At 30.7% G+C, this 25,241-nt stretch overlaps 1 non-coding gene across 1 annotated transcript; it reads right to left on the bottom strand.

The window, feature by feature from the left end:
• Positions 1–4,968: 4,968 nt before the first annotated feature.
• Trnan-guu (transfer RNA asparagine (anticodon GUU)) lies at positions 4,969–5,042 on the bottom strand. Its single transcript has one exon. It is a non-coding gene; the product is annotated as a tRNA-Asn (tRNA).
• Positions 5,043–25,241: the final 20,199 nt, after the last annotated feature.

The raw sequence follows: 25,241 nt of genomic DNA, 5'->3' as shown, positions 1-25,241 counted from the left end.
CTAAATTAATGAAATTATTCCATTTAAGTGGTATATTATTTTTAAATTAGATGGATTTCCTATATCAATTTCAGACAAATATAGGGTGTGTTTGTATATTATTCAAAACCTTTTCTGTTCCAACTTTCTTACGTTTTGTGTTTAACTTTAATCATATTCGAGATTAATAAGTTAGTACATTACAAAAATGAAAAGTAATCACTATTTATACTACCAATTAATTATTATAATTCTTTTGATCTTATAATAATTAGACATTTTCAGCATTTATTAATAGTTGAATGTCTTTTTATTGATAAGGAAGCGTGGGCTGTAGCTTGTAATTCCCACTGCTGTCCATGAACAAGCTTAATCAAACTCAGTCAACCTGCAACATTTTCATTTTTCTCTTTTGAGCGTTCTGTAGAGATTACAGTTTTTTTTCTATTTTAAGGGTAATTTTCAATGACATTCAAGAATTTGTACATACAATATCAAGGCGCCCGTGATCAAGAGGTTATAAGGTGCCTGAAATGCACGAAGGGGCACCTGAGGTCTTTCTTTACTAGTAAAGCTGGAAAGTCGCCATATGACCTACTCTGTGTTAACCAAACCAAAAAGAACTAAAGAAACAAAAAGTATCTTTAAAGAGATACCTGGCCGAAGTCAAACTTGTTAACTTGCATAGGATAAACTACTTCTAACCATGCTTAACGCAAACAGAACATTTTATTCGTCCTCAATAGTTTTATTTCAGTTCATTTTTACCCGCAATGTTTTTTTCCAATTAATTGACATAGTAGATTAAAACAATATTACTTATATTATTTGATTTTAATCAAAATGGAATTTGATTTGAATATGAATTTATGATAAAACAAATATTTAGTAGATACTGTACACTAATTCCACGGAGAACTTTGCAACTGTAAATTAGTCCAAAGTTCGTTTTAATCGTCTTTTGTCCGTTCGGGAAGAGAATATAATGACTAGAACAGCTTAGAAGAGAAACCCAATCGAACGCAAAAGTATCAAAAGGCGATTTGTTATATTTAATTTGATATATTTATTGAAAAGCTGTAAAAAAATATAGAAAATATCATTATTGTGTTTTTATATTTATTCTGACTTATATCTTTTTTCCAACACTTCTTGCCATCGCGCAATCGAACAGACATCTACAGAAGCTCTTCTAAAGTATTAATCGAACAGGCTATTAGTGTTAAAATGACCAATGAAAATTCTGCCCATATTCATTTCTTTACTGTTAATTTTAGCGGAAGTCAAGGTGAAATCAGACGGCTTCCGGCCAAAAAAGTCTTTAATTGTTTGCGGCTTCAGTTAGTTTTATTTGTCAGTATTTACTTATTCTCTCATTATGCAATGGCATTTTTGTAATTTCATATAATGTGTGAATTTTGTCAACTGTCCTTTCATGTGAAAAAAAAACAACAACTTTGAAGATGTATCATTGCTTCTACCTTGTACTAAATGTAAGTCGAAAAAAGTAATATATAAACACAAATAAAAAACATAATATATTTTCATAGTTTTGATAACCTATAAGCACGAAGTAACAATATGCAAGAAAAAACAACAACAACAACAGCGATCTTCTGAAATAACAACTTACGCGCAATGTCACGCTAAAATGACGTGTGCACATTTGTTTATTAATATCGCAAAATTCTACAATGCACATTTGTGCTCAATGATAATAACACTACACTTCATCGTTTGCGTAAAATATGTAGTTCACCGAAATGCATTGATATAACAAACTGTATAGCTATCTTTCTATCATAATCTTATCTTTTAATTCCCTATCTTTTCAGACTCCCTTGGGAAATAAATCGCGATATTGTAGAAGAGAGATAATTTAATATCTGAAAGAACCTAAACATGCACCATTGTCATTTGATTAGTTTATAATAAAGTCATCTATATACTAGGTGATTATAAAAGGTTTTTATATGAAACTTTAAGTTAAGTGGTGCGTGGATACATGATATATAAATGGAACCGATTAATAACATAAACAACTAACCCGGAATATCACATTAGATGTTTATTTGATTGAAATATGTGTTGTCTATAACAACATTGTTATCATGACAATATAATCGAATTATTTTGCAGACGTAGAAAAACGGAAGTTGGATCATAAACATGTACAGTAGCAAATGGGTTTTATATGCCATCTTTGCCGATTTATGTGCACTTTATACAATACGAAAATAATGAATTTCACAAAACTCCTAGACTAATGTATTTCTTACATCAGTCAAGCAGGCCTTTTAAATCGCAATTCATTTTCATTCATCGACATTGAAGTAAAGGAAACACATTTGAGAACAAAGTGATTCAGACAAGTCTGATTTAACTTTGTAGATATTATGGATATACAAAGATAGGGCAATGTGTAGACACACTACTCGTTTCTGTAACTATTCATCTTTATATGCATTTTTCACAACTGTGATAAAATATGATGACATTTAAAATAGTGATTGAATCATTTTAGATTTGTTCTTACCTAAAATTGTGTTATACAGTAGTATTTCAAGTAAGATGATACTCCACATCAACTGAAAGGATAAACCATTTTTATTTTTTTTTTAAGTTTATGTAGTTTCAGAATAGCATATGACACCAATAAAACTAATAAATAGACTTTGCAACATCTTTTTTTATTTATTTTGATTGTGAGGGTAAAATGGTCATCTTGATCTATTTGAAACGATTTGTACAGACGTTGTATTTAAATTTGTATATGAATTGTTATATCGTTGTTCATATGTTTTTGTTTGTGTTATATTGACTTTTGGGTTTTATTAATGCTGCATACAGAAAAAGAGTTTTGACAAAGAATTGCTTTGTGAGTATGTAGTTTATATATCTATATAACTACCAATCAAATCTTTTTACATAGAAAAGTTTAAAGAAACATTAATAAGAATGCTATCTTATTTTGTAACAGGCATATTCATTTCGTAGCACTTGCATATATCTTAACATTTTATCAGATTACATCATCTGATTTCTTTTAGATAAATATTCTGAAATAAAATGAGTCTAAAGCAATGACCACAAAAAAATGAGTGAAAATTGCAAATTCGGTTCACATTAACCTTTCAGAAATAATTAAGCGACTTCCGGGGAAATATACGACTCATTATTTTCAAATTATGTGAAAGTTGGTGCTGTAAAACAATTAGTTTCCGGGAAAATTAATCGTATATTTATGCATAATGCGTCTAACAATGCATCACATACAAAACTCTTTCTTTTATACAAAACTCTTTCTTTTCATACTTAACTCTTTCTTTTCATACTAAACTCTTTCTTTTCATATAAAACAAGGTCGAAATGCAAACATAAATATTTTCAAAATACATTATTAAGAACCCGAGAAGCTAAAACATGCAAGTTACAAGTTAATTGTATCTTATACCGAAGTGAAAAATAGATACTAATTCATTAGTATACATTACATTGTACAGCTGTTTAGACAACATGTAGGAAAAAATCCCACTAAATTAGTCATAATTAGTCATCGTTTTTCTGTCGTCATGTTACAACATTCCTCTTAAATCCTTAATCATAAAACTTTACCAATTAACGAATTCAAAAGCTTACTATGAAGAACACAATACATAAGATACATATCTGAGATATAATTTATAATACACAATAATATTATTTTGTAATTTTATGCTGTCAGAAACGTTATCATTAGTAAAACTTTCCTGACACCTGTTTTGTAGTGTATGGGTTTTTATTTATTGTTTTTCTTTTAAATTTATTTATTTAGGGTTGGGGATTTTACGTCGCTTTACAGGTGGAGAAAGATCTCGAATTCCATTCCATGAATTATTTCAGGCACAAACGGGCACCGACGTTCCGTAAGCTAGTTGGATAGCTTACTTACATAATAGGCATTCGAACCCACAGCAGTGAGTGGCAAGTGGTTTGAAGTCAACGACCTCAACCACTCTGCCACCGATGCCCATTCTTATGTATCTAAACGGATATAGAAATAGAAAGAAGGTATGATACGGATAGAAGAAAAACTTTACAAGATGAAGACTACAATGAAATTTAACGCAAAGCTTTATTTTAATAAACTAATCAGTCATAACCTGTCACCGGTGTTGAAAGCAGTGAATGACGACGAAAGTATAATACATCAATTCGAAGTTATTTTGTTTTTAAATTTGCCACTTGACTCTATTTAAGGTAATGTTTCAGGCATTTGCATATCTAGATGGGATGATTATAAAACCTGCAATGACATAATAAAATATGACACTTATAATAAAAAAGATAAGTCCATGTGACTTGTAGCACTATCACTAATAATGCATATAAATATATGTGTCGCAAGAGAAAGTTTGACTAAGATTCATGTTTTTCAAGTGATTTTCAACAACAGAAACCAAAAACTTTCGGCTAAATTAACCGAGAAATTAAGAATAAATCTAACGCTTAGTAAACTGTAGATAAATTGACACTTATATCAATATCACTTTACACCATATTATTTTTTATATCAACACGAAGCTATAAGAATGAATCCACACACTTAATTTTCTTAAAATGAATAATTTAACAATAGAAAAGTTAATCACATGTTAGAATTAGCAATTTGCTTACATACACATTTCCAAAAAAATAATACCAGTTGTATAATATTATTCAATTATTGTATGGTGATAAGGGGAATGTCCAGGTCTATGAACCTAGTTTATGTGATATTTACCGAGATCAAAGCCCTTATATAATAAGCTGGTGGAATTATACGACTTAAATTTCAGCTGTAGGAAACCGAAATGAATTTAACCTCTTTTGCAATTCTTCCCCTTTTTAATGATCATTATTTGCGAAGCAAAACACCTTTTGTACACTGTATTTTTATAGAACAAACACGTTGTAAGAGGTTACGTTTATTTAATGGAGAATCATTTCAGCCAAGGTAAAAAACATAAGCGTCCTTGGGTGGGGTTGAACCACCAACCTTTCGGTTAACAGCCGAACGCGCTAACCGATTGCGCCACAGAGACTGATGGTTAATAACAACAGCTTTACGTGTATGGTTCGTAACATGTATATACTACTTTCCCTCTTGTTCAACCAATTCTTTTTGCATCGTCAATCAGCATGCATCAAGGTTCGTGCTAATTGTTATGGAAATTTACAAAATGTTTATAAAAGTAAAATATACAAAGAAAATAATTTACACATTGTAAACAGCCCTTATACAATCCACACAAAGTACAAAAATGGTCAAAATATGCAAAAAAGCCCTTAGTGTGTTAATCACGTAGTAGTAACATAGTGATAAATACTGCAAAAAGTCATTTTTAAATATAACCTGTACATTTATACTCAAATCTTGAATCTTTTTACTTTTCTTATAGTTTTAATACAATTTTCTCAAGTTTGATTTACTTGAACTATTTTTGCTCATCTGCATACAACTTTAAATGTAAATATCTAATAATAAGATAAAAATTGCAAATAGTTTTACACATAATTAATTTAAATAAATATGTCAGAATACAATGTTTTGCTACAGAAATGCATATTAACATATGAGTCATATTAACATATGAACAGTCTATCCTTCATTGTTTTCATGCTTTTGTTAGAATGAGATTCTATGCTGATTTTATTTCCATAATATTCATTAGGCAGAATTCGTTTAAAAGTAAACAATTCAAATAAACTGAGCAGTTGATAAATGTCACAAGACAAAATTAATCATATAAATTACATTGGATACTTATTTTATTTTACAGGTTATTTTTTTTTTTTTTACTTTTTACTTCTTGAATTCTAGCAGATTTACACAAGGGGATATTACATTGTCCATCTTAATCTTGTTGAATGTCTGACATTTTTATTCTTTCCGCTAAGATTCACAATTGTATATAATTGCCAACAAAATATCTGTGATTAATAAACATAACTTTAGTTGAACCTTTTTTGCAGTTTTATATTTGATTTAAAAATAATAGGAATAAAATTGCAACCAAAGTTGCGTTAAGTTTGCAACCAAAATGCCCTTGAACAATATTGTTGCGTATTGAAACTTAATTTAGGACACATACATTAAAACATTTTTATAGTATTGACAGAAATATATTTTGTATTTTGTAAATTTAAATACAAATATAAATAAATGGGACGAGAAACGATCAGAAAAGTCACTTGTCATATCTCGAAACATTTACATGACCAGTTTGTATCTTCAATAACTTTGTTAAATCAAAAGCTTGGAAACTGAAACCTAAAACCGAGTGTGTCATAAACATGGCCTTAAGGAATGGGCATATTTAAAAGTTTGCAAACATTTCGTATGCTTGAACCAAGTGTGCAAACACTTCACGCGCTACCCCTTATAAGCTTATTGGCGTGCAACTAACGCATAATACTGCAAATAAACGACGAAGCAAATTTAAGCAGAAATCGTTAAGTTATTCATCGGCAAAAATTGTAGAATGTCCTCCTAAATTAATGAAATTATTCCATTTAAGTGGTATATTATTTTTAAATTAGATAGATTTCCTATATCAATTTCAGACAAATATAGGGTGTGTTTGTATATTATTCAAAACCTTTTCTGTTCCAACTTTCTTACGTTTTGTGTTTAACTGTAATCATATTCGAGATTAATAAGTAAGTACATTACAAAAATGAAAAGTAATAACTATTTATACTACCAATTAATTATTATAATTCTTTTGATCTTATAACAATTAGACATTTTCAGCATGCATTAATAGTTGAATGTCTTTTTATTGATAAGGAAGCGTGGGCTGTAGCTTGTAATTCCCACTGCTGTCCATGAACAAGCTTAATCAAACTGAGTCAACCTGCAACATTTTCATTTTTCTCTTTTGAGTGTTCTGTAGAGATTACAGTTTTTTTTCTATTTTAAGGGTAATTTTCAATGACCTATAAGTATTTGTACATACAATATCAAGGCGCCCGTGATCAAGAGGTTATAAGGTGCCTGAAATTAATGCACGAAGGGGCACCTGAGGTCTTTCTTTACTAGTAAAGCTGGAAAGTCGCCATATGACCTACTCTGTGTTAACCAAACCAAAAAGAACAAAAGAACAAGAAGTATCTTTAAAAAGATACCTGGCCGAAGTCAAACTTGTTAACTTGCATAGGATAAGCTACTTCTAACCATGCTAAACGCAAACAGAACATTTTATTCGTCCTCAATAGTTTTATTTCAGTTCATTTTTACCCGCAATGTTTTTTCCAATTAATTGACATCTTAGATTAAAACAATATTACTTACATTATTTGATTTTAATCAAAATGGAATTTGATTTGAATATGAATTTATGATAAAACAAATATTTAGTAGATACTGTACACTAATTCCACGGAGAACTTTGCAACTGTAAATTAGTCCAAAGTTCGTTTCAATCGTCTTATGTCCGGTTCGGGAAGAGAATATAATGACTAGAACAGCTTAGAAGAGAAACCCAATCGAACGCAAAAGTATCAAAAGGCGATTTGTTATATTTAATTTAATATATTTATTGAAAAGCTGTAAAAACATATAGAAAATATCATTATTGTGTTTTTATATTTATTCTGACTTATATCTTTTTCCAACACTTCTTGCCATCGCGCAATCGAACAGACATCTACAGAAGCTCTTCTAAAGTATTAATCGAACAGGCTATTAGTGTTAAAATGACCAATGAAAATTCTGCCCATATTCATTTCTTTACTGTTAATTTTAGCGGAAGTCAAGGTGAAATCAGACGGCTTCCGGCCAAAAAAGTCTTTAATTGTTTGCGGCTTCAGTTAGTTTTATTTGTCAGTATTTACTTATTCTCTCATTATGCAATGGCATTTTTGTAATTTCATATAATGTGTGAATTTTGTCAACTGTCCTTTCATGTGAAAAAAAAAACAACTTTGAAGATGTATCATTGCTTCTACATTGTACTAAATGTAAGTCGAAAAAAGTAATATATAAACACAAATAAAAAACATAATATATTTTCATAGTTTTGATAACCTATAAGCACGAAGTAACAATATGCAAGAAAAAACAACAACAACAACAGCGATCTTCTGAAATAACAACTTACGCGCAATGTCACGCTAAAATGACGTGTGCACATTTGTTTATTAATATCGCAAAATTCTTCAATGCACATTTGTGCTCAATGATAATAACACTACACTTCATCGTTTGCGTAAACTATGTAGTTCACCGAAATGCATTGATATAACAAACTGTATAGCTATCTTTCTATCATAATCTTATCTTTTAATTCCCTATCTTTTCAGACTCCCTTGGGAAATAAATCGCGATATTGTAGAAGAGAGATAATTATCTGAAAGAACCTAAACATGCACCATTGTCATTTGATTAGTTTATAATAAAGTCATCTATATACTAGGTGATTATAAGTGGTTTTTATATGAAACTTTAAGTTAAGTGGTGCGTGGATACATGATATATTAATGGAACCGATTAATAACATAAACAACTAACCCGGAATATCACATAACATGTTTATTTGACTGAAGTATGTGTTGTCTATTCATAACACTATAACCAAATTATTTTGCAGACGTAGAAAAACGGAAGTTGGATCATAAACAGTAGCAAATGGGTTTTATATGCCATCTTTGCCGATTTATGTGCACTTTATACGATAAGAAAATAATGATTTTCACAAAATTCCTAAACTAATGTATTTCTTACATTAGTCAAGCAGGCCTTTTAAATCGCAATTTGTTTTCATTTATCGACATTGCAATGAAGGAAAAACATTTAAGAACAAACAAAGTGCTTCAGTTAAGTCTGATTCAATAAATATAATGGATATACAAAGATAAGGCAATGTGTAGACACACTACTCGTTTCTGTAACTATTCATCTTTATATGCATTTTTCACAACTGTGATAAAATATGATGACATTTAAAATAGTGATTGAATCATTTTAGATTTGTTCTTACCTAAGTGTGTTATACAGTAGTATTTCAAGTAAAATGATACTTCTGCACATCAACTGAAAGCATAAACCATTTTTTTTTAAGTTTATGTAGTTTCAGAATAGCATATGACACCACTAAAAGTAATAAATAGACTTTGCAACATCTTTCTTATTTATGTTGTTGTTGAGGGTAAAATGGTCATCTTGATCTATTTGAAAGGATTTGTACAGACGTTGTCTTTCAATTTGTATATGAATTGTTATATCGTTGTTCATTTAAATAAAATGTTGATTTTTGCTTGTGTTATACTGAATTTTGGATTTTATTACTGCTGCATACAAAGAAAAGAGTTTTGACAAAGAATTGATTTGACAGTATGAAGATCATATTATCTATATAACTACCAATCAAATCTTCTTACATAAATAGGTTTAAAGAAACATTGTACAAATATAGATATCTTATTCTGTAACAGGCATATTTTATTTCGTAGCACTTGCACATATCTTAACATTTTATCTGATTACAATTACAATGAAAATCATCTGATTTCTTTTACATAAATATTCTCGAATAAGAACACTCTCAAGCAATGACTACAAAAATATAAGTGAAAATTGCAAATTCGGTTCACAGTAACCTTTCAGATATAAGCGACTTCGGGGAAATATACGACCCATTATTTTTCAAATTACGTGAAAGTTAATGCGTGTAAAACAATTAGTTTCCGGGAAAATTAATCGTATATTTATGCAAAATGCATCTAACAAAATAATGCATCACATGCAAAACTCTTTCTTTTCATACTAAACTCTTTCTTTTCATATAAAACAAGGTCGAAATGCAAACATAAATATTTTCAAAATACATTATTAAGAAGCCGAGAAGCTAAAACATGCAAGTAAAAAGGTAATTGTAACTTATACCGAAGTGAAAAATAGATACTAATGCATAAGTATACATTACATTGTACAGCTGTTGAGACAACATGTAGGAAAAAATCCCACTAAATTAGTCATCGTTTAACATCTGTCGTCTTCTTACAACATTCCTCTTAAATCCTTAATCATAAAACTTTACAAATTAACGAATTCAAAAGCTTACTATGAAGAACACAATACATAAGATACATATATATCTGAGATATAATTTATAATATTGTAATTTTATGCTGTCAGAAACGTTATCATTAGTAAAACTTTCCTGACCTGTTTTGTAATAATTGGGTTTTTATTTATTGTTTTTCTTTTAAATTTATTTATTTAGGGTTGCTTTACAGGTGGAGAAAGATCTCGAATTCCATTCCATGAATTATTTCAGGCACAAACGGGCACCGACGTTCCGTAAGCTAGTTGGATAGCTTACTTACATAATAGGCATTCGAACCCACAGCAGTGAGTGGCAAGTGGTTTGAAGTCAACGACCTCAACCACTCTGCCACCGATGCCCATTCTTATGTATCTTAACGGATATAGAAATTGAAAGAAGGTATGATACGGATAGAAGAAAAACTTTACAAGATGAAGACTACAATGAAATTTAACGCAAAGCTTCATTTTAATAAACTAATAAGTCATGACCTGTGTTGAAGCAGTGAATGACGACGAAAATATAATACATCAATTCGAAGTTATTATGTCTATAAACTTGCCACCTGACGCTTTTTAACCTACTCTTTCAGGCATTTGTATATCTAGATGGCATGATTATAAAACCTGCAATGATATAGATAAAATATAACACTTGTAATAAAAAGGTAAGTCCATCTAGCTTGTATCACAAATAATGCATATAAATATACCAGTAGCAAGAGAAAGTTTAACTAAGATTCATATTTCAAGTAAATTTTAAAAACAGAAACCAAAAACTTTCGGCTTAATTAAACGAGAAATTAAAAAGAAATTTTACGTTCTTAGTGAACTGGCCCATACCTTAGTAAACTGTAGAAAAAAATGAAACTTATGTCACTTTACACCACCATAAAAACGAAGCTATAAATTGAATTGAAATCAATCTAGATGTAACATTTAGCACACACTTAATTTTCTTATAATGAATAATTTAACAGTAGAAAAGTTTATCACATGTTAGAATTAGCAATTTGCTTTCATTGCTTTTCAGACATGCACATGTCCAGAAAATTAATGCCAGTTGTTCAATATTATTCTATTATTGTATGGTAATTAACGGGAATATCCAAGTCTATGAACCTAGTTTATTTGATATTTACCACGGTCCCGTCGACTTCAAACTGGCACTGTTTTATCATATGACCAAAAAAGTTTTTCATTAGATAAATTTACATTTCGAATAAGCCCTTATATAATAAGCGTTGGTATAACACGGCTTTCATTTTTAGCTGTGGAAAACCGATTTTGTTTTGTTTCCCTTTCTAGTGGTCATTAGATGTGAAGTTTTACACTGTATTTTGACAGAAAAAAGCGTCGTCTGACGTAACAGGGATTTACGCAAAATGTTTAATTGACATAACGTTATTTATTATTTTTGACTATATTTTAAAAGCCATCAACGACTGGTTCTAATAATTGATGGCGGCATTTACACAACGCTTTATGACGTCGTTTGCTTATACGAATATTACCTGGAGTCGGGGCCAATGTCACTTTCTACCGTCATGCTACTGCGTGTCGGCCATTTGCAAGAATCGGAAGTTGTTGGTCATAATTTATTCGAAAAATATACCCCATCCTGTAATTTTCATGAAGCTACCAATTTAAAAATAAACAAGCTATGTGTAAGGTATTTGTAATCTTCTGCTTTATTTAAATTATCATGTTTAAAAAAGAAAGGTAAGAATACAAAAATACCTTAATGTTATTGTTTCCAGATGCTTTCCAACAAAAATCAATTTTATAAATATACGGACCCTTCTTTAAGTAGCTGCATCATTGTATTGCGATTTCTTTTCTTCATTTCATGTTATCCATATCTGTGTACGGCTTTGCTGATGACCACATTGCTAGTCAACGCTTTCGACCAACTTCAGTGACCAATGAACTTAACGCTATAAAGCAACTTGAAGACAGTGCTGTAATCATCAATGACTGGATGAATGCCAATTAACTCAAAATGAACACCACTAAGACAGAATTCATTATGTTTGGTAGTAAAGCCCAACTTGGTAAATGTTCAATTAAAGAAATTGATATCGCCGGTGATAAAATTCAAAATGTCAGTGTCATAAGATACTTAGGTGCCTACTTAGACGAGGGCCTAAGATTCTCAACACACATGTTAAGACCAAGTGTAGAACTGCTATGTTAAATTATTTGAGAATAAAGAGCATTCGCAAATATCTGACTCAGGACGCCACAAAAATCCTAGTATTGTCGCTTGTAATCTCACATTTGGATTATTGCAACGCTATATTGTTTGGCATTTCAGAAAGTGAGTTACAGAAATTACAGCGTATCCAGAATATGTGCGCTAAACTTGTTTTGCAACGCGGAAAATATGATAGTTCCAAAGACTCTTTGTTGGAACTGCATTGGTTACCAATTAAAGCTAGGATCAATTTTAAAATACTATGTACAATGTATAACTGTTTTATGGGCAATGCTCCGGTTTATCTAACAGAACTGTTACACAAGCCTGTCGTAAAAAGACCAAATCTCAGATCTGTTGATAATATGGATTATTGTTTTGCTGTCCCCTTTAACAAAAGGAAAACATTTAACGACAGAAGTTTTAGTACCGTTGGTCCAACTCTCTGGAATAAATTGCCTCTGTATATAAGACAGTCTTCGACTTTGGACATGTTCAAGAAAAATGTCAAAACCTACTATTTTAGAGATTTTTACGCATTGTTTTAAGATTGTGATTGGGCTGTAAACTGATAGAGATGTGGAAATGTGTTTGAAATTTTACTGAAATAACCGTTAATTTTTATTTTCTTTTAAATTATTTTTTATTGTTATTTTTTATAACTATTCTTTCTTTTTTTAAAGTTTTTAATACTTTATATTTTACACGGCTGATATCTTTAACATATTTTTTTGTAGTTCATTTGCCATGCATATGTGTTTTTTTTTTATCTATATGTACATACTGTTATTATCCTTTATTATCATTTTGTACAACGCCATTGAATATGTATATAGAAATAGGCGTTTAATTAAATAGAACAGTTTCAGTTTTTATCATTTCCTTTTCTAGGATATTCAACAATCAAATCAAGTTCTTACTTCAAGGTCTCATTTCAAAACAATACTTGAAATTTAATAACTGACAGACAGTTTCAATGAACTTAACTTACTTTCAAAAATGCGTTATGAAAATGGTGCTGATACACGTTTATGGCGATTGTCGCTTTTCAAATTATATTCACTTTAAAAGGTGTAAAGCAATTACTGGTGTAATGTAATATATATTATAGCATTAACAATTAAGATATTTAAAGTCACGTTATTTTCGTATTTTATGGTTAAACATTGAGAGAGTTTTAAACAAAAAACGTGTCATATTTACCGATTTTAGACCAATAAGTGTAAATATTTTGTAATTGAGTTCGTTGTATTCTTCTAATACGTGAGTTATGTGCACGTTTATTATTGGTTCATCTGAACCGTTTATTTGGTGGAGAATTATTTTAGCCCGGAAACACTAAATCGAAAAAAAAGTAAATAATATAAACTTAAACGTCCCTGGGTGGGCTTGAACCACCAACCGTTCGGTAAACAGCCGAACGCGCTAACCGATTGCTTGGGTTATTACAACAGTTGGAAAATTCCAACAGCTGAAATGGAAAGACCCTTGCACTATTCAATGTAAATCCCCCTTTACGCATATGGTTCGTCTGCATAAGAAACGTATGTATACACTACTATTCCTCTTAATAATTGTTCAACCAATTCTTTTTCCATCGTCATAGTTTATTTAAATCAATATGCATCAAGGTTCGTGCTAGTTGTCATGGAAATTTACAAAATGTATATAAAAGTAAAATATACAAAGAAAGTAATTTGCACATTGTAAACGGCCCTTATACAATCCACACAAAGTACAAAAAAGGACAAAATATGCAAAAAAAAAGCCCTTAGTGTGTTAGACACGTTATAAATACTGCAAAAACAAGTAATTATTCGATAATACTTAAACATTAATACTCGAAACTTGAATCTTTTTACTTTTCTTAAAGTTTTAGTACATTTTTCTTAAGTTTGATTTACTTGAACTATTTTCGCTCATCTGCATACAGCTTTAAATGTAAATATCTAATTATAATTTGCAAATAGTTTTACACATAATAGATTGAAATGAATATGTTAGAATACAATGTTTTTGCTACAGAAATGCATATAAACATATTAGTCATATTAACATATGAACAGTCTATCAATCATCGTTTTCATGCTTTTTGTTAAAATGATATTCTATGCTGTCTTTATTTTAATTATAATATTCATCGGGCAGAATTCGCTTAAAAAGGAACAACTGATATAAACTGAAAAATGCAAACAACTTATTTAATAGCATATACATGTTTATGTATCGATAATGCAATAATTGTACACCAGTTGTATTGTTTCAATTGAATCTTCAAATCATTGATAATATCATGAAGCAATTCTTCAATTGTCCAATGAATCCTGATATATTGACAGTCTTTAAATTGTTTGCTTTCTGCTCAGACTCCCGTAAGAAAAGTTTTCATCACAAAAAGATGTAAATAAATTGTGATCATGTCTCGAAAGGGTTGAAAAGTTAAGTACTTTTCTCAGTTTTATGAAAAAAAGATTTAAGCTTCGAAGCGTGTTTAAAATATGAAAATAAACTCTTGAGAGCAGTTTAATTAACAGAGTGTTTATTGTTCTAAAACATAAATTGTTTTAATTCTCAAATGATATACTACTTACCTAGAATTTTAGAAAAAGGCAAATTTTACTCAGAATTACAAACAATTTTTGAAGAACTTTCTTTGTCAATAGACAGCCGGGCTTCCGTAATCACAATGTCTCGTTCATTATATATGTTTCAAATGTTATGTTAAAGGATAACATCCATGCGGTTAGTAATAAATAGATTCACACCTTTATCTTTATCTTACAGGTATATTTTCAATGATTTGAATTTTTTTTATTGATACATTTACAAACTGGGAGCATTTTAGTTCAAGTATTATTGAATCATGAGATAATTATCTACAAAATTGAATAAACAATATACATAATATTTCTTCCTTTAGATGTTTAGTAGTATATACTAATTTATTTTAGTTTGATTGTGTTGGAAGCTATAAGCTTATTGAAACACTATCGAATCCGTTCCTGAAACTAACCAATACTAAGGAATGAGAGTAAAGTTTCTTGCTCACAAAACAACGGTTTGCCCCTGACTGGGACTGAACCCACGCGGCGTGCAATCTTAATATTACTAGACCGACTTGTTAACCACTCGGCCACGCCGTCAGATGTTTATTCGTAGGAACAACGTTATTGCCAAAACTTATGTAAAAAGTTCACACTCAAAACAAACTATTATTTAGGGATTATTTTGTTACATGCACCTGCAAATATGTTATTTGTGCCGTTAAAAGGAATTGTCTACAGAAAAAATTATAGTATATAACATGTGAGCACTTTTAGTTGGCCTTCTAAAATGTCCACAAAATAGAAAGAGATGCCACAAGACAAAAAATCATATAAATTACATATTTTTATGTTAACTTATCTAAATCTTTGCAATCTGGATTTTCTATCAAATAAATTAGCTACCATTACATAAAATATAAATACAAAGATCAACAACAGAGACCGCCGTTGACAGAATACATCCTCCACTAACGCAAAGCCATACAGCAATTTTTTTTGTAAAGTTATATTTTCTCAAATGTTTAGACCTTGAAGTAGAGCAGTCTGTGTTCCCATGGTGAATATCACTTGTGTAATTTTCATGTTTTACCTTACGTTTAATGTTAATTTAATATGTATCTTAAATATTAAAAATTATCAATCAAGATATATACCGTTGTAGTTATGTCAAAACCTACATACATGAACCATAAAATAGAGAAAAACAGAATCCCTAAAGAAAGTCCAACACAACAAAATTGAAAATGTTGCAGGCTCGGTTTGATTGAGCCTGTGCATGGACGGTACTGGAAAGTGCAAGTTACCGTCCACGCACCCTAGCACCGGCTTAAGCAGAATTCAACATTTAACACGAAAATGGTGAAATTTTGAATTTAGAAACATCCGCAGATGTGTTCATACGGCGGTTATCATGGAACCTTCAATGTGACACAGTAGTGCCATTCCATGAAAAGCGGCGTATGGTCCACCAAAAAAAGAATGCTTGTGCCGTAAACGAGAAAACAATGGGCGGAACTAAATAAAATGGAATTTTGAAAGGGGATCTGAGGTTATGAAGCCTGCATACCACAGATAAGACGTCAAAAGACAAATTAAAAAAGCTATAAGACCCCTTAAATGGCCATTGTATTAATCTTGTTAAGTCATTTGCAGTGCAATTAAGATTTTTTAATATAATAGAAGAAGTAACAACGAAATTCCTAAAGAAGAGTAGTGATAATTGCGAGGTACCATTGACACCCTTTGCATCAGCTTGAGTAGAATTCAACATTTTACCATGCAAGTGGTGAAGTTACGGTACTAAAGTATATCAGTCTGTAAATACTTTTCATCACGCCAGACACCCGTGAGAATGTCTTTAATCACAAGAAAGCTGTTTAAAGATCACTTCCTTAAGAATCTGTTATTCACCATCCACTTAATCAAAAAGTTTTGTTCAATCAGATAGGACAGGTTATTTTTTTGTATCTTTTACTTCTTGTAAATGCTTCTAGCGGAATGTCAGATGTACACAAGAGGGCATTGCATTGAACATCTTAATCTTGTTGAATGTCAGACATTTTATCCTTTCAGCTAAGATTCACAATTGTATAAAATGTCAAGGAAATAAACATTACCTTTGTTGAACCTTTTTGCAGTTTTATATTTGATTCAAAAATAATGGGAATAAGTTTGCAACCAAAATTGTTTAAAGTACAAGTTTGCAACCAAAATGCGCTTGAACAATATTGTTGCGTATTGGAACTTTATATTTGGGACAAGTACATTAAAACAATTTTATGTATTGACAGAAATATATTTTGTCTTTTATAAACTTAAATACAGAAAAAGAAAAATGAAAAGAAAACCGATCACAACAGTCACTTGTCAAAACATGTACATGACCAGTTTGTATCTTCAATAACTTCGTCAAATAAGAAGCTTGGAAACTGAAACCTAAAACTGAGTGTATCGGAAACATTGCCTTAAGGAATGGACATATTTAAAAACATCAAAATAACATACAAACTCACTTATCTGGATAAAATACGTTACGGGCGTTATAAATTTTAGTAAGCTATTTTCTCAAGTTTGCAACCATTTCGCTTGCTTGAACCAAGTGTGCCACCCCATTGACAGGGTAGTCGGTGTAAGATCCTAATAAGCTTATTGGTGTGCAGCTAACGCAAAATACTGCAGATATGAGATAAATCATTTTAGGAGAAATCTTAAGTTATTCATCAGCAAAATTTGAAGAATATCTCCTGAATTAATGAAATTATTCCATTTAAGTGGTATATCATTTTAGAATTGGATTGTTTTCCTGTATCAATTTCAGACAAATATATCGTGTTTGTTTATTAGCCAAAACTTTTCTCTTCCAACTTTCTTACTTTTGTGTTAAACTTTAATCATATTAGATTACTAAGTAAGTACATTATAAAAATGAAAAGTAATAACTATACTACCGATTGAGTATCATAATTATTTTGATTTTACAGTAATAAGACATTTTCAACACATTGTAATAGTTGAATTCTTTTTATTGATAAGGAAGCGTGGACTGTAGCTTGTAATTACCACTGCTGTCCATGAACAGTCTGCAACATTTCCTTTTTTTTCTTTTGGGCGTTCTTTAGAGTTTACATTTTTTCTCTATTTTAAAGGTAATTTTCAATGACCTTTAAGGTATTTGTACATACAATATCAAGGCGTCCGTGATCAATAGGTTATAAGGTGCCTGAAATGCATGAAGGGGCACCTGAGGTCTTCCTTTACCAGTAAAGCTGGAATGTCGCCATATGACCTACTCTGTGTAAACCCAACCAAAAAGAACAAAAGAACAAATCTTTAATTGTTTACGGCTTCAGTATTCACTTATTCTCTCATTATGCAATGGCATTTTTGTAATTTAATATAATGTGTGAATTCTGTCAACTGTCCTTTCATGTGAAAAAAAAAAACAATTTAAGAGATTGAACATTGCATTTTTTCCAATTCACCGATTCTGCATCTTAAGTCAAAGTTTATATTCAAGAGATAAATTAGATTCTACATTGTACTAAATGTGAGTCGAACAAAGTAATATATAAACACAAAGAAAAACATAATAAATTTTATTTTCAAAGTTTTGATAACCTATAAGCACGAAGTAACAATATGCAAGAAAAATAAACAACAACAACAGCGATCTTCTGAAATAACAACTTACGCGCAATGTCACGCTAAAATGACGTGTGTACATTTGTTTATCAATGTCGCAAAATCCTGCAATGCACATTTGTGCTCAATGATAATAACACTACACTTCATCGTTTGCGTAAAATATGTAGTGCACCGATATTCATTTATATGACAAACTGTATGGCTACCTTTCTATGATAATCTTTTATTACATGCTTTTCGGTGGTTTATAGAAATATATCAGTGAAATAAAACTGGTAGTTTCACTGTTTGAAACATTGAAATTACCACTTTGATAATTTCACTGTTTTGAATTTAAGCCCCTTACGTTGTTTCAGTGAAATACCAGCGTGCACAGTACTGGGTACCAACTTAATGACGTGACGTCGTAAATGACGTCACGTTGTATTATTATTTGGCGCGTTTTTCATTCAGTATTAGGTTTAATGTCTTTTTAAAACGTTTCTTTGCATATAATAAAAAGAAAATTTGTTTAGTTTAGTGTAAGATCGAAATATATTTCACCTTGTGAACACCAAAAGTTCATATTTCACTCGTGGCTGCGCCACTCGTGAAATATACCTTTTGGTGCTCACTCGTTGAAATATATTCCGATCTTACACTGAACTAAACAAATATCCTCTATATCTTTTAATTCTCTTTCTAGTCAGACTCCCTTGGGAAATAAATTGTGATGTTATAGAAGAGAGATAAGTATCAGAAAGGACCTAAAAATGTACCATTGTCATCTGATTAGTTTATAATAAAGTCATCTACATACTAGGTGATTATAAGTGGATTTTATGTAAACCTTAAGATAGACTGTGCTCATCTTTAGGCAAAATACTTTTATTGTCGAATTTGATTGAAGTTTAGTAAATTCTTCCTGAATATGTCTTAATTGAAAAGTGAATGTATAAACTATATTTGGGATGCTGCATTCCCTATTTCCTGTCAAATTAATTTGGCCTTTTCCTTTGAAAACTGCCAAATATGGCATTTTCGTAATGTATCTTTAAGCGATTGGTGGGTACATCATACATTAATGGAATGGATAAATAACACAAAAAACTAACCCGGAATATCAAATTAGATGTTTATTTGATTGAAATATGTGTTGTCTATAATAACATTGTTATCATAACACTATAATCAAATTATTTTGCAGACGTAGAAAAACGGAAGTTGGATCATAAACAGTAGCAAATGGGTTTTACAATGTAAATGCCATCTTTGCCGATTTATGTGCACTTTAAACGATACGAAAATAATGAATTTCACAAAATTCCCAGACTAATGTATTTCTTACATTAGTCAAGCAGGCCTTTTAAATCGCAATTTGTTTTCATTTATCGACATTGCAATAAAGGAAACACATTGAGAACAAACAAAGAGCTTCAGACAAGTTTGATTTAACTCTGTAAATATTATTGATATACAAAGATAAGGCAATGTGTAGACACATTACTCGTTACTGAAATAATTCTTCTTTATATGTATTTATAACAACTGTGATAAAATATGACATTTAAAATAGTGATTGAATCATTTTAGATTTATTCTTACCTAAAAATGTGTAATAGAATAGTATTTCAAGTAAAATGATACTACTTCACGTCAACTGAAAGCATTAACCGTTTTTATTATTTTTAAGTTGTTCTAGTTTCAGAATATCAAATGACACCACTAAAAGTAATAAATAGAAACTGAGAAGCTGCAACATGCAAGTTACAAGTAAATTTTATCTTATATCGAAGACAAGTCTGGTTCAACTCTGTAAATATTATGGATATATAAAGATAAAGCAATGTGTAGACAGACTCATTACTTGTTACTTTAAATGCATTTTTACAACTGTGATAAAATATGATGAAATTTAAATAGTGATTGAATCAATTCAGATTTTTTCTTACCTAAAAGTGTGTTATACGTTTTTTTTGAAAGTAAAATGTTACTCCACGTCAACTGAAAGCATAAGCCATTTTCCTTTTTAAGACTTTTAACTTAAGGTATATCATAAGACTCACTTAATGTAATAAATAAACTTTATAACATGGTTCTTTTTTTTGCTCAAATAAATTGTCATATCTTTTTGCTGCATTCAAAAAGAAACTGTCTTGCAATTGTTATCCTAACAAATCAAGAATATAATGTAGAACTGTCAAAAGATACCATGAAATGGCAAAAACCTAACAGACCATGTTGATAAAACACGAACAATTTAAAAATTAGACTAACAAAACCATGTGTTTTTGTCTTTAACCCATTACTTCATGAGCATTTTGTGAAAAATGGCTGTTTTCATTGAAAAGTCTCCCGTTACAAGTTCAAATTGCTATAATACTATAAAATCTGCTTCAACACTATGCAAACTTGGCACAAATGTTGACTGGACCATTGCCCTTGCAACAACATGCTCAGGCTTAAATTTTCTGTTACCATGGCAACGAGGGGACATCTCAAAATTGCTAAAAATCACTATTTTGCGTTGATTTTTTCCATTATAATTGATTTCAAGTGCTGCAACTTCTCAATGGATTGAGATAGAGTCAAATGCTTTTCAGCGTTGGTTACACGTTACCTTATGATCAATCTGGGGTCATTTATAGCCTCTCAAAAGTCCAAAATTTTCTTTGCGATGAGGGGGACTCCGCCCCCCTTCAAACCCCCCAAACAGAAGGGGGCACATCCCCCTTCTGGCAACCCCCTGATGTATCTTTTGGTTGGGGGGCCGCGCCGAAAAAGTGGACACTTTTTAAACAACATTTCTCAAACGAAAGCAAGTGTTAAGGGCCTAAATAATGCATTTTTTCACCATTTGAGACCACAAAAAGGGGGGGGGGGTGAAAAAGGCGTTAAAAGGAGTGTATATGAAGTAATGGGTTAACAGAAAATGATGAAAATACTTGAAATTACTCTAAATCGCGTTTTTCCATGTTTAAACATGGCATGTCATATAAATTTGAAGAAAAATTGTTGTTTTGTAGATTTTTTGATTTTTTTCATTAACCCATTACTTCATGAGCATTTTGTGAAAAATGGCTGTTTTCATTGAAAAGTCTCCCGTTACAAGTTCAAATTGCTATAATACTATAAAATCTGCTTCAACACTATGCAAACTTGGCACAAATGTTGACTGGACCATTGCCCTTGCAACAACATGCTCAGGCTTAAATTTTCTGTTACCATGGCAACGAGGGGACATCTCAAAATTGCTAAAAATCACTATTTTGCGTTGATTTTTTCCATTATAATTGATTTCAAGTGCTGCAACTTCTCAATGGATTGAGATAGAGTCAAATGCTTTTCAGCGTTGGTTACACGTTACCTTATGATCAATCTGGGGTCATTTATAGCCTCTCAAAAGTCCAAAATTTCCTTTGCTATGAGGGGGACTCCGCCCCCCTTCAAACCCCCAAACAGAAGGGGGCACATCCCCCTTCTGGCAACCCCCTGATGTATCTTTTGGTTGGGGAGCCGCGCCGAAAAAGTGGACACTTTTTTTAACAACATTTCTCAAACAAAAACAAGTGTTAAGGGCCTAAATAATGCATTTTTTCACCATTTGAGACAACAAAAAGGGGGGGGGTGAAAAAGGCGTTAAAAGGCGTGTATATGAAGTAATGGGTTAAGTTGAATTATTTACATGTTTTTGATATTCTGAATGAAAATCATTCCGTGCATATTCTGCAATTAAATAATTTCTTGAACGATTAAACATTATTTTGTTGTTGTCTTCTAACTCTATTACAAAATCTTAACAATCAACAGCCTTTTAAATATGCCTACATCTTTTTCTTGGGGTAAAACTTTCTTTCAAAACCGAATCTAACAAACTAACGAAATGAGTTAACCATGTTTATGGTAATGATTACATAAATGGGAGCCTATGACACCATCATTTACATGAAGATGAAACATTTGACCTTGATTAATGACAGGATTATTCTATCCTTATGTCTTCTATATGTGTAATTAACCTTTAACCTGCTGATTTTTTTTTTTAACTGGTTTTTAGTTACCGTTTTTATAAATGCCATTATAAATTAAGGAATATCTTATTTTGTTGAAAAGAATTTGCTGTGTGGAAAGCTAGTCTTTAAAACAAAATGTTAAATTCATATCTGTCTAGTTATAAAGTAAAAATACAGCACTATACTACCAGAAAGTGGGCAACATTTTCCGTACGTTGAATCACTTTATTATTTTCTTGTGATTATTTTTCTGATATTTCTAAAGTAGCCAAGCGATTATAGAAAAAAGAAATTTCTTTATCTTTAAAGTAGAGATATGTTTTACGTTTCATTTTGTAAATTTCCAATAGCACACTTACTTGCAATTGCATTTAAAATTATTGTTTATGGTTCAATCACGCTTTAATTCACATTTTCTTTTGGCTGTTTTTCGTTGTTCAAACATTTCGTTAGAGACAAAACAAATTAATTGGCTGTGTTGTGCATTAGCAAATTCTTTAAACACTCGTCGTCAAAATTAGAATTAAAATTTACTTTATCTGTTTCAAGTAGGGTCAATAAGAATAGCAAGTAACAAAAATGTCATTAAAAACGCATGTTCAATTAAATTCAACGAAATGTTTGTTGCCATCACTATACATTGCAGAAGACGAAAAGAATTTGATCAACCTTATAATCAATTTTCATCAAAAAAAAACATTTCGCCTTATTGCTGTTCTTTTCCTGTATCATGTCTGTGACAACAAAAAGAGCTACCACTAGCCCCTCACCACTATGGGTTCGAATCCCGACAGAGACTTTGGATTATTTCATGTAATGAAGCTATCCAGCTAGCTTACGGAACGTCGGTGGTTCTACTACCATAATGCGTCACATTTAAATTACAAAAGTTGTCATTGAATATAAGAACGAATATAGTCTCTGGCATTAAATATACCATCAAAATGTTTTTTTGTTGAATTTCTCGCTAGTTATTTCAGGACAAATAACCTATACACAAATGTGTGTATATAATATTTGATCACAATGCAACACAGTCAATTCCATGAATCATTTGTTTTTATTTTTTCTTCGTTTTCACGAAAGAGGTTGACAATTCTTATAAAATAAACTTTTTTTCTAAATATGTTTATTAAGGTCAAATATATTTTTAAACAAATTTCTTTTTTAATCATTTTAATCCTTTTTGTAAGAAGTCATCTATGTCCATAAAAATCGGAAAAAAATGAAATGATGTTTATGAGAAACAACCAAAACACTAACCGCTGAAACATGATTAGGAGGAGATTTTTCTTTTTGGTGTGAATAGAACTTCAGTTTTGTTTAATTTACAGTGACAAGCTATGTTTATACTTGTATATGATTTTGAAAAACAACTGATCCTTTACAAGTGTTTACAAACACACATGATTTTATCGATTTTAAGATTCGTGTTCATCAAATTATTTTATTTACAACGACTTGCAAAATACATAAGCATAAATACTTATTTGATAATAAATAATTCTAAAATCATATTCTGTGCTTTGAGATTGAGCTTGCATCTGAAAATAAAGTATGATTGAATTTAAATTGAATTTATGTCTGTCTTTCTTAACGTAATTCTACTTCACAATCAAAACTCAAATTGTTCACAGAGTGCAGAAAGTAGGAAAGGAAAAATAAACAATAGTAATGTTGTCTCATTTGAGTTCTATTGTCAATATGTGTGCATTTAATGTAAAAGAAAGTAGACGAGAATAATGAATTGCACTTACAGTCCTAGACTTATATATTTTATGTTTGACACTTTAGCCTGCCTATTGAGTTTTTTTTTTATTTCATTGGCATCTCAGGAAATAACATAAGAATAAACCTTGAGGTTGCCATAAAAATGATTACATTCTAGAAATATGGAAACAAAAAGATTAGATAAACAACCCATGAATATATCATACCTAGTTTTCCTAGTAAAGCAAGGCAAAAAAGTGCAAACAATTTTTGTATCCTTTAGTCATGGAGATAACTAAAGAAAGCCCAACATGACAAAATTGAAAATATTGCAGGCTCGGTTTGATGTTCATGAACGGTACTGGAAAGTGCAAGTTACCGTCCACGCCCCAAGCACTGACTTGAGCAGAATTAACATGAATTGGTAAAATTTTGAATTTTGAGCAAATATAGATTTAAAATACAACATCGGCTATTAAAATTTTGTTCTGTTTGGAATATTTCTCGATTTAAATCTATATTTGCTCCAAACCAATAATTAAAAGTTACACGGCAATGTGAAGTAAATTGATAACCTTTTAATATTAGACTTTACTTTTTGTGATTTTCTTTTTAATGTAAGGCTATCGCCTCTGTCATTATAACATTTACCATGAATATCACACCATATTCAATGGCTCACTTGTCAATAATTGTATAATAACCAATGCTCATATGTTCATAGTTTATAGCAAGTGATAGTATAATGAAGGCTTCTAATTTCAGAGAACAGATGAACCTTTTATGAATATGTTGATGGAACGTACAACAAAGCAAAAACTGTTAACGAAAGGTAAACCAAAGCAGTTGCATGTTATTTAATTGTTTACAATATGCTGACAATTACGTTCCGAACTGAAAATTTTTCTAATTCCGCATAACCATAAACACGAAGAGCTGTAGTTATAAAATGACATAGCATTAAGGAATGAATTTCCTTTTGTGATAATGACGGGTTTTGGCGATAAAGATAAAATTATTAGAATGAACCTACTGGTAATGCGCTTTATATATTTAAATTATTAATACTTTGTTATTACTCAGAAAAATGTCGTAAAAGTTAA

The sequence above is a fragment of the Ruditapes philippinarum genome, unplaced genomic scaffold (assembly GCF_026571515.1).
Source record: "Ruditapes philippinarum isolate M1 unplaced genomic scaffold, ASM2657151v2 ctg534_1_1_1_1, whole genome shotgun sequence".
NCBI classification, from domain to species: Eukaryota; Metazoa; Mollusca; class Bivalvia; order Venerida; family Veneridae; genus Ruditapes; species Ruditapes philippinarum.
The sequence above is the reverse complement of the archived record's forward strand: the minus strand, read 5'-3'. Positions and strand labels throughout refer to the sequence as shown.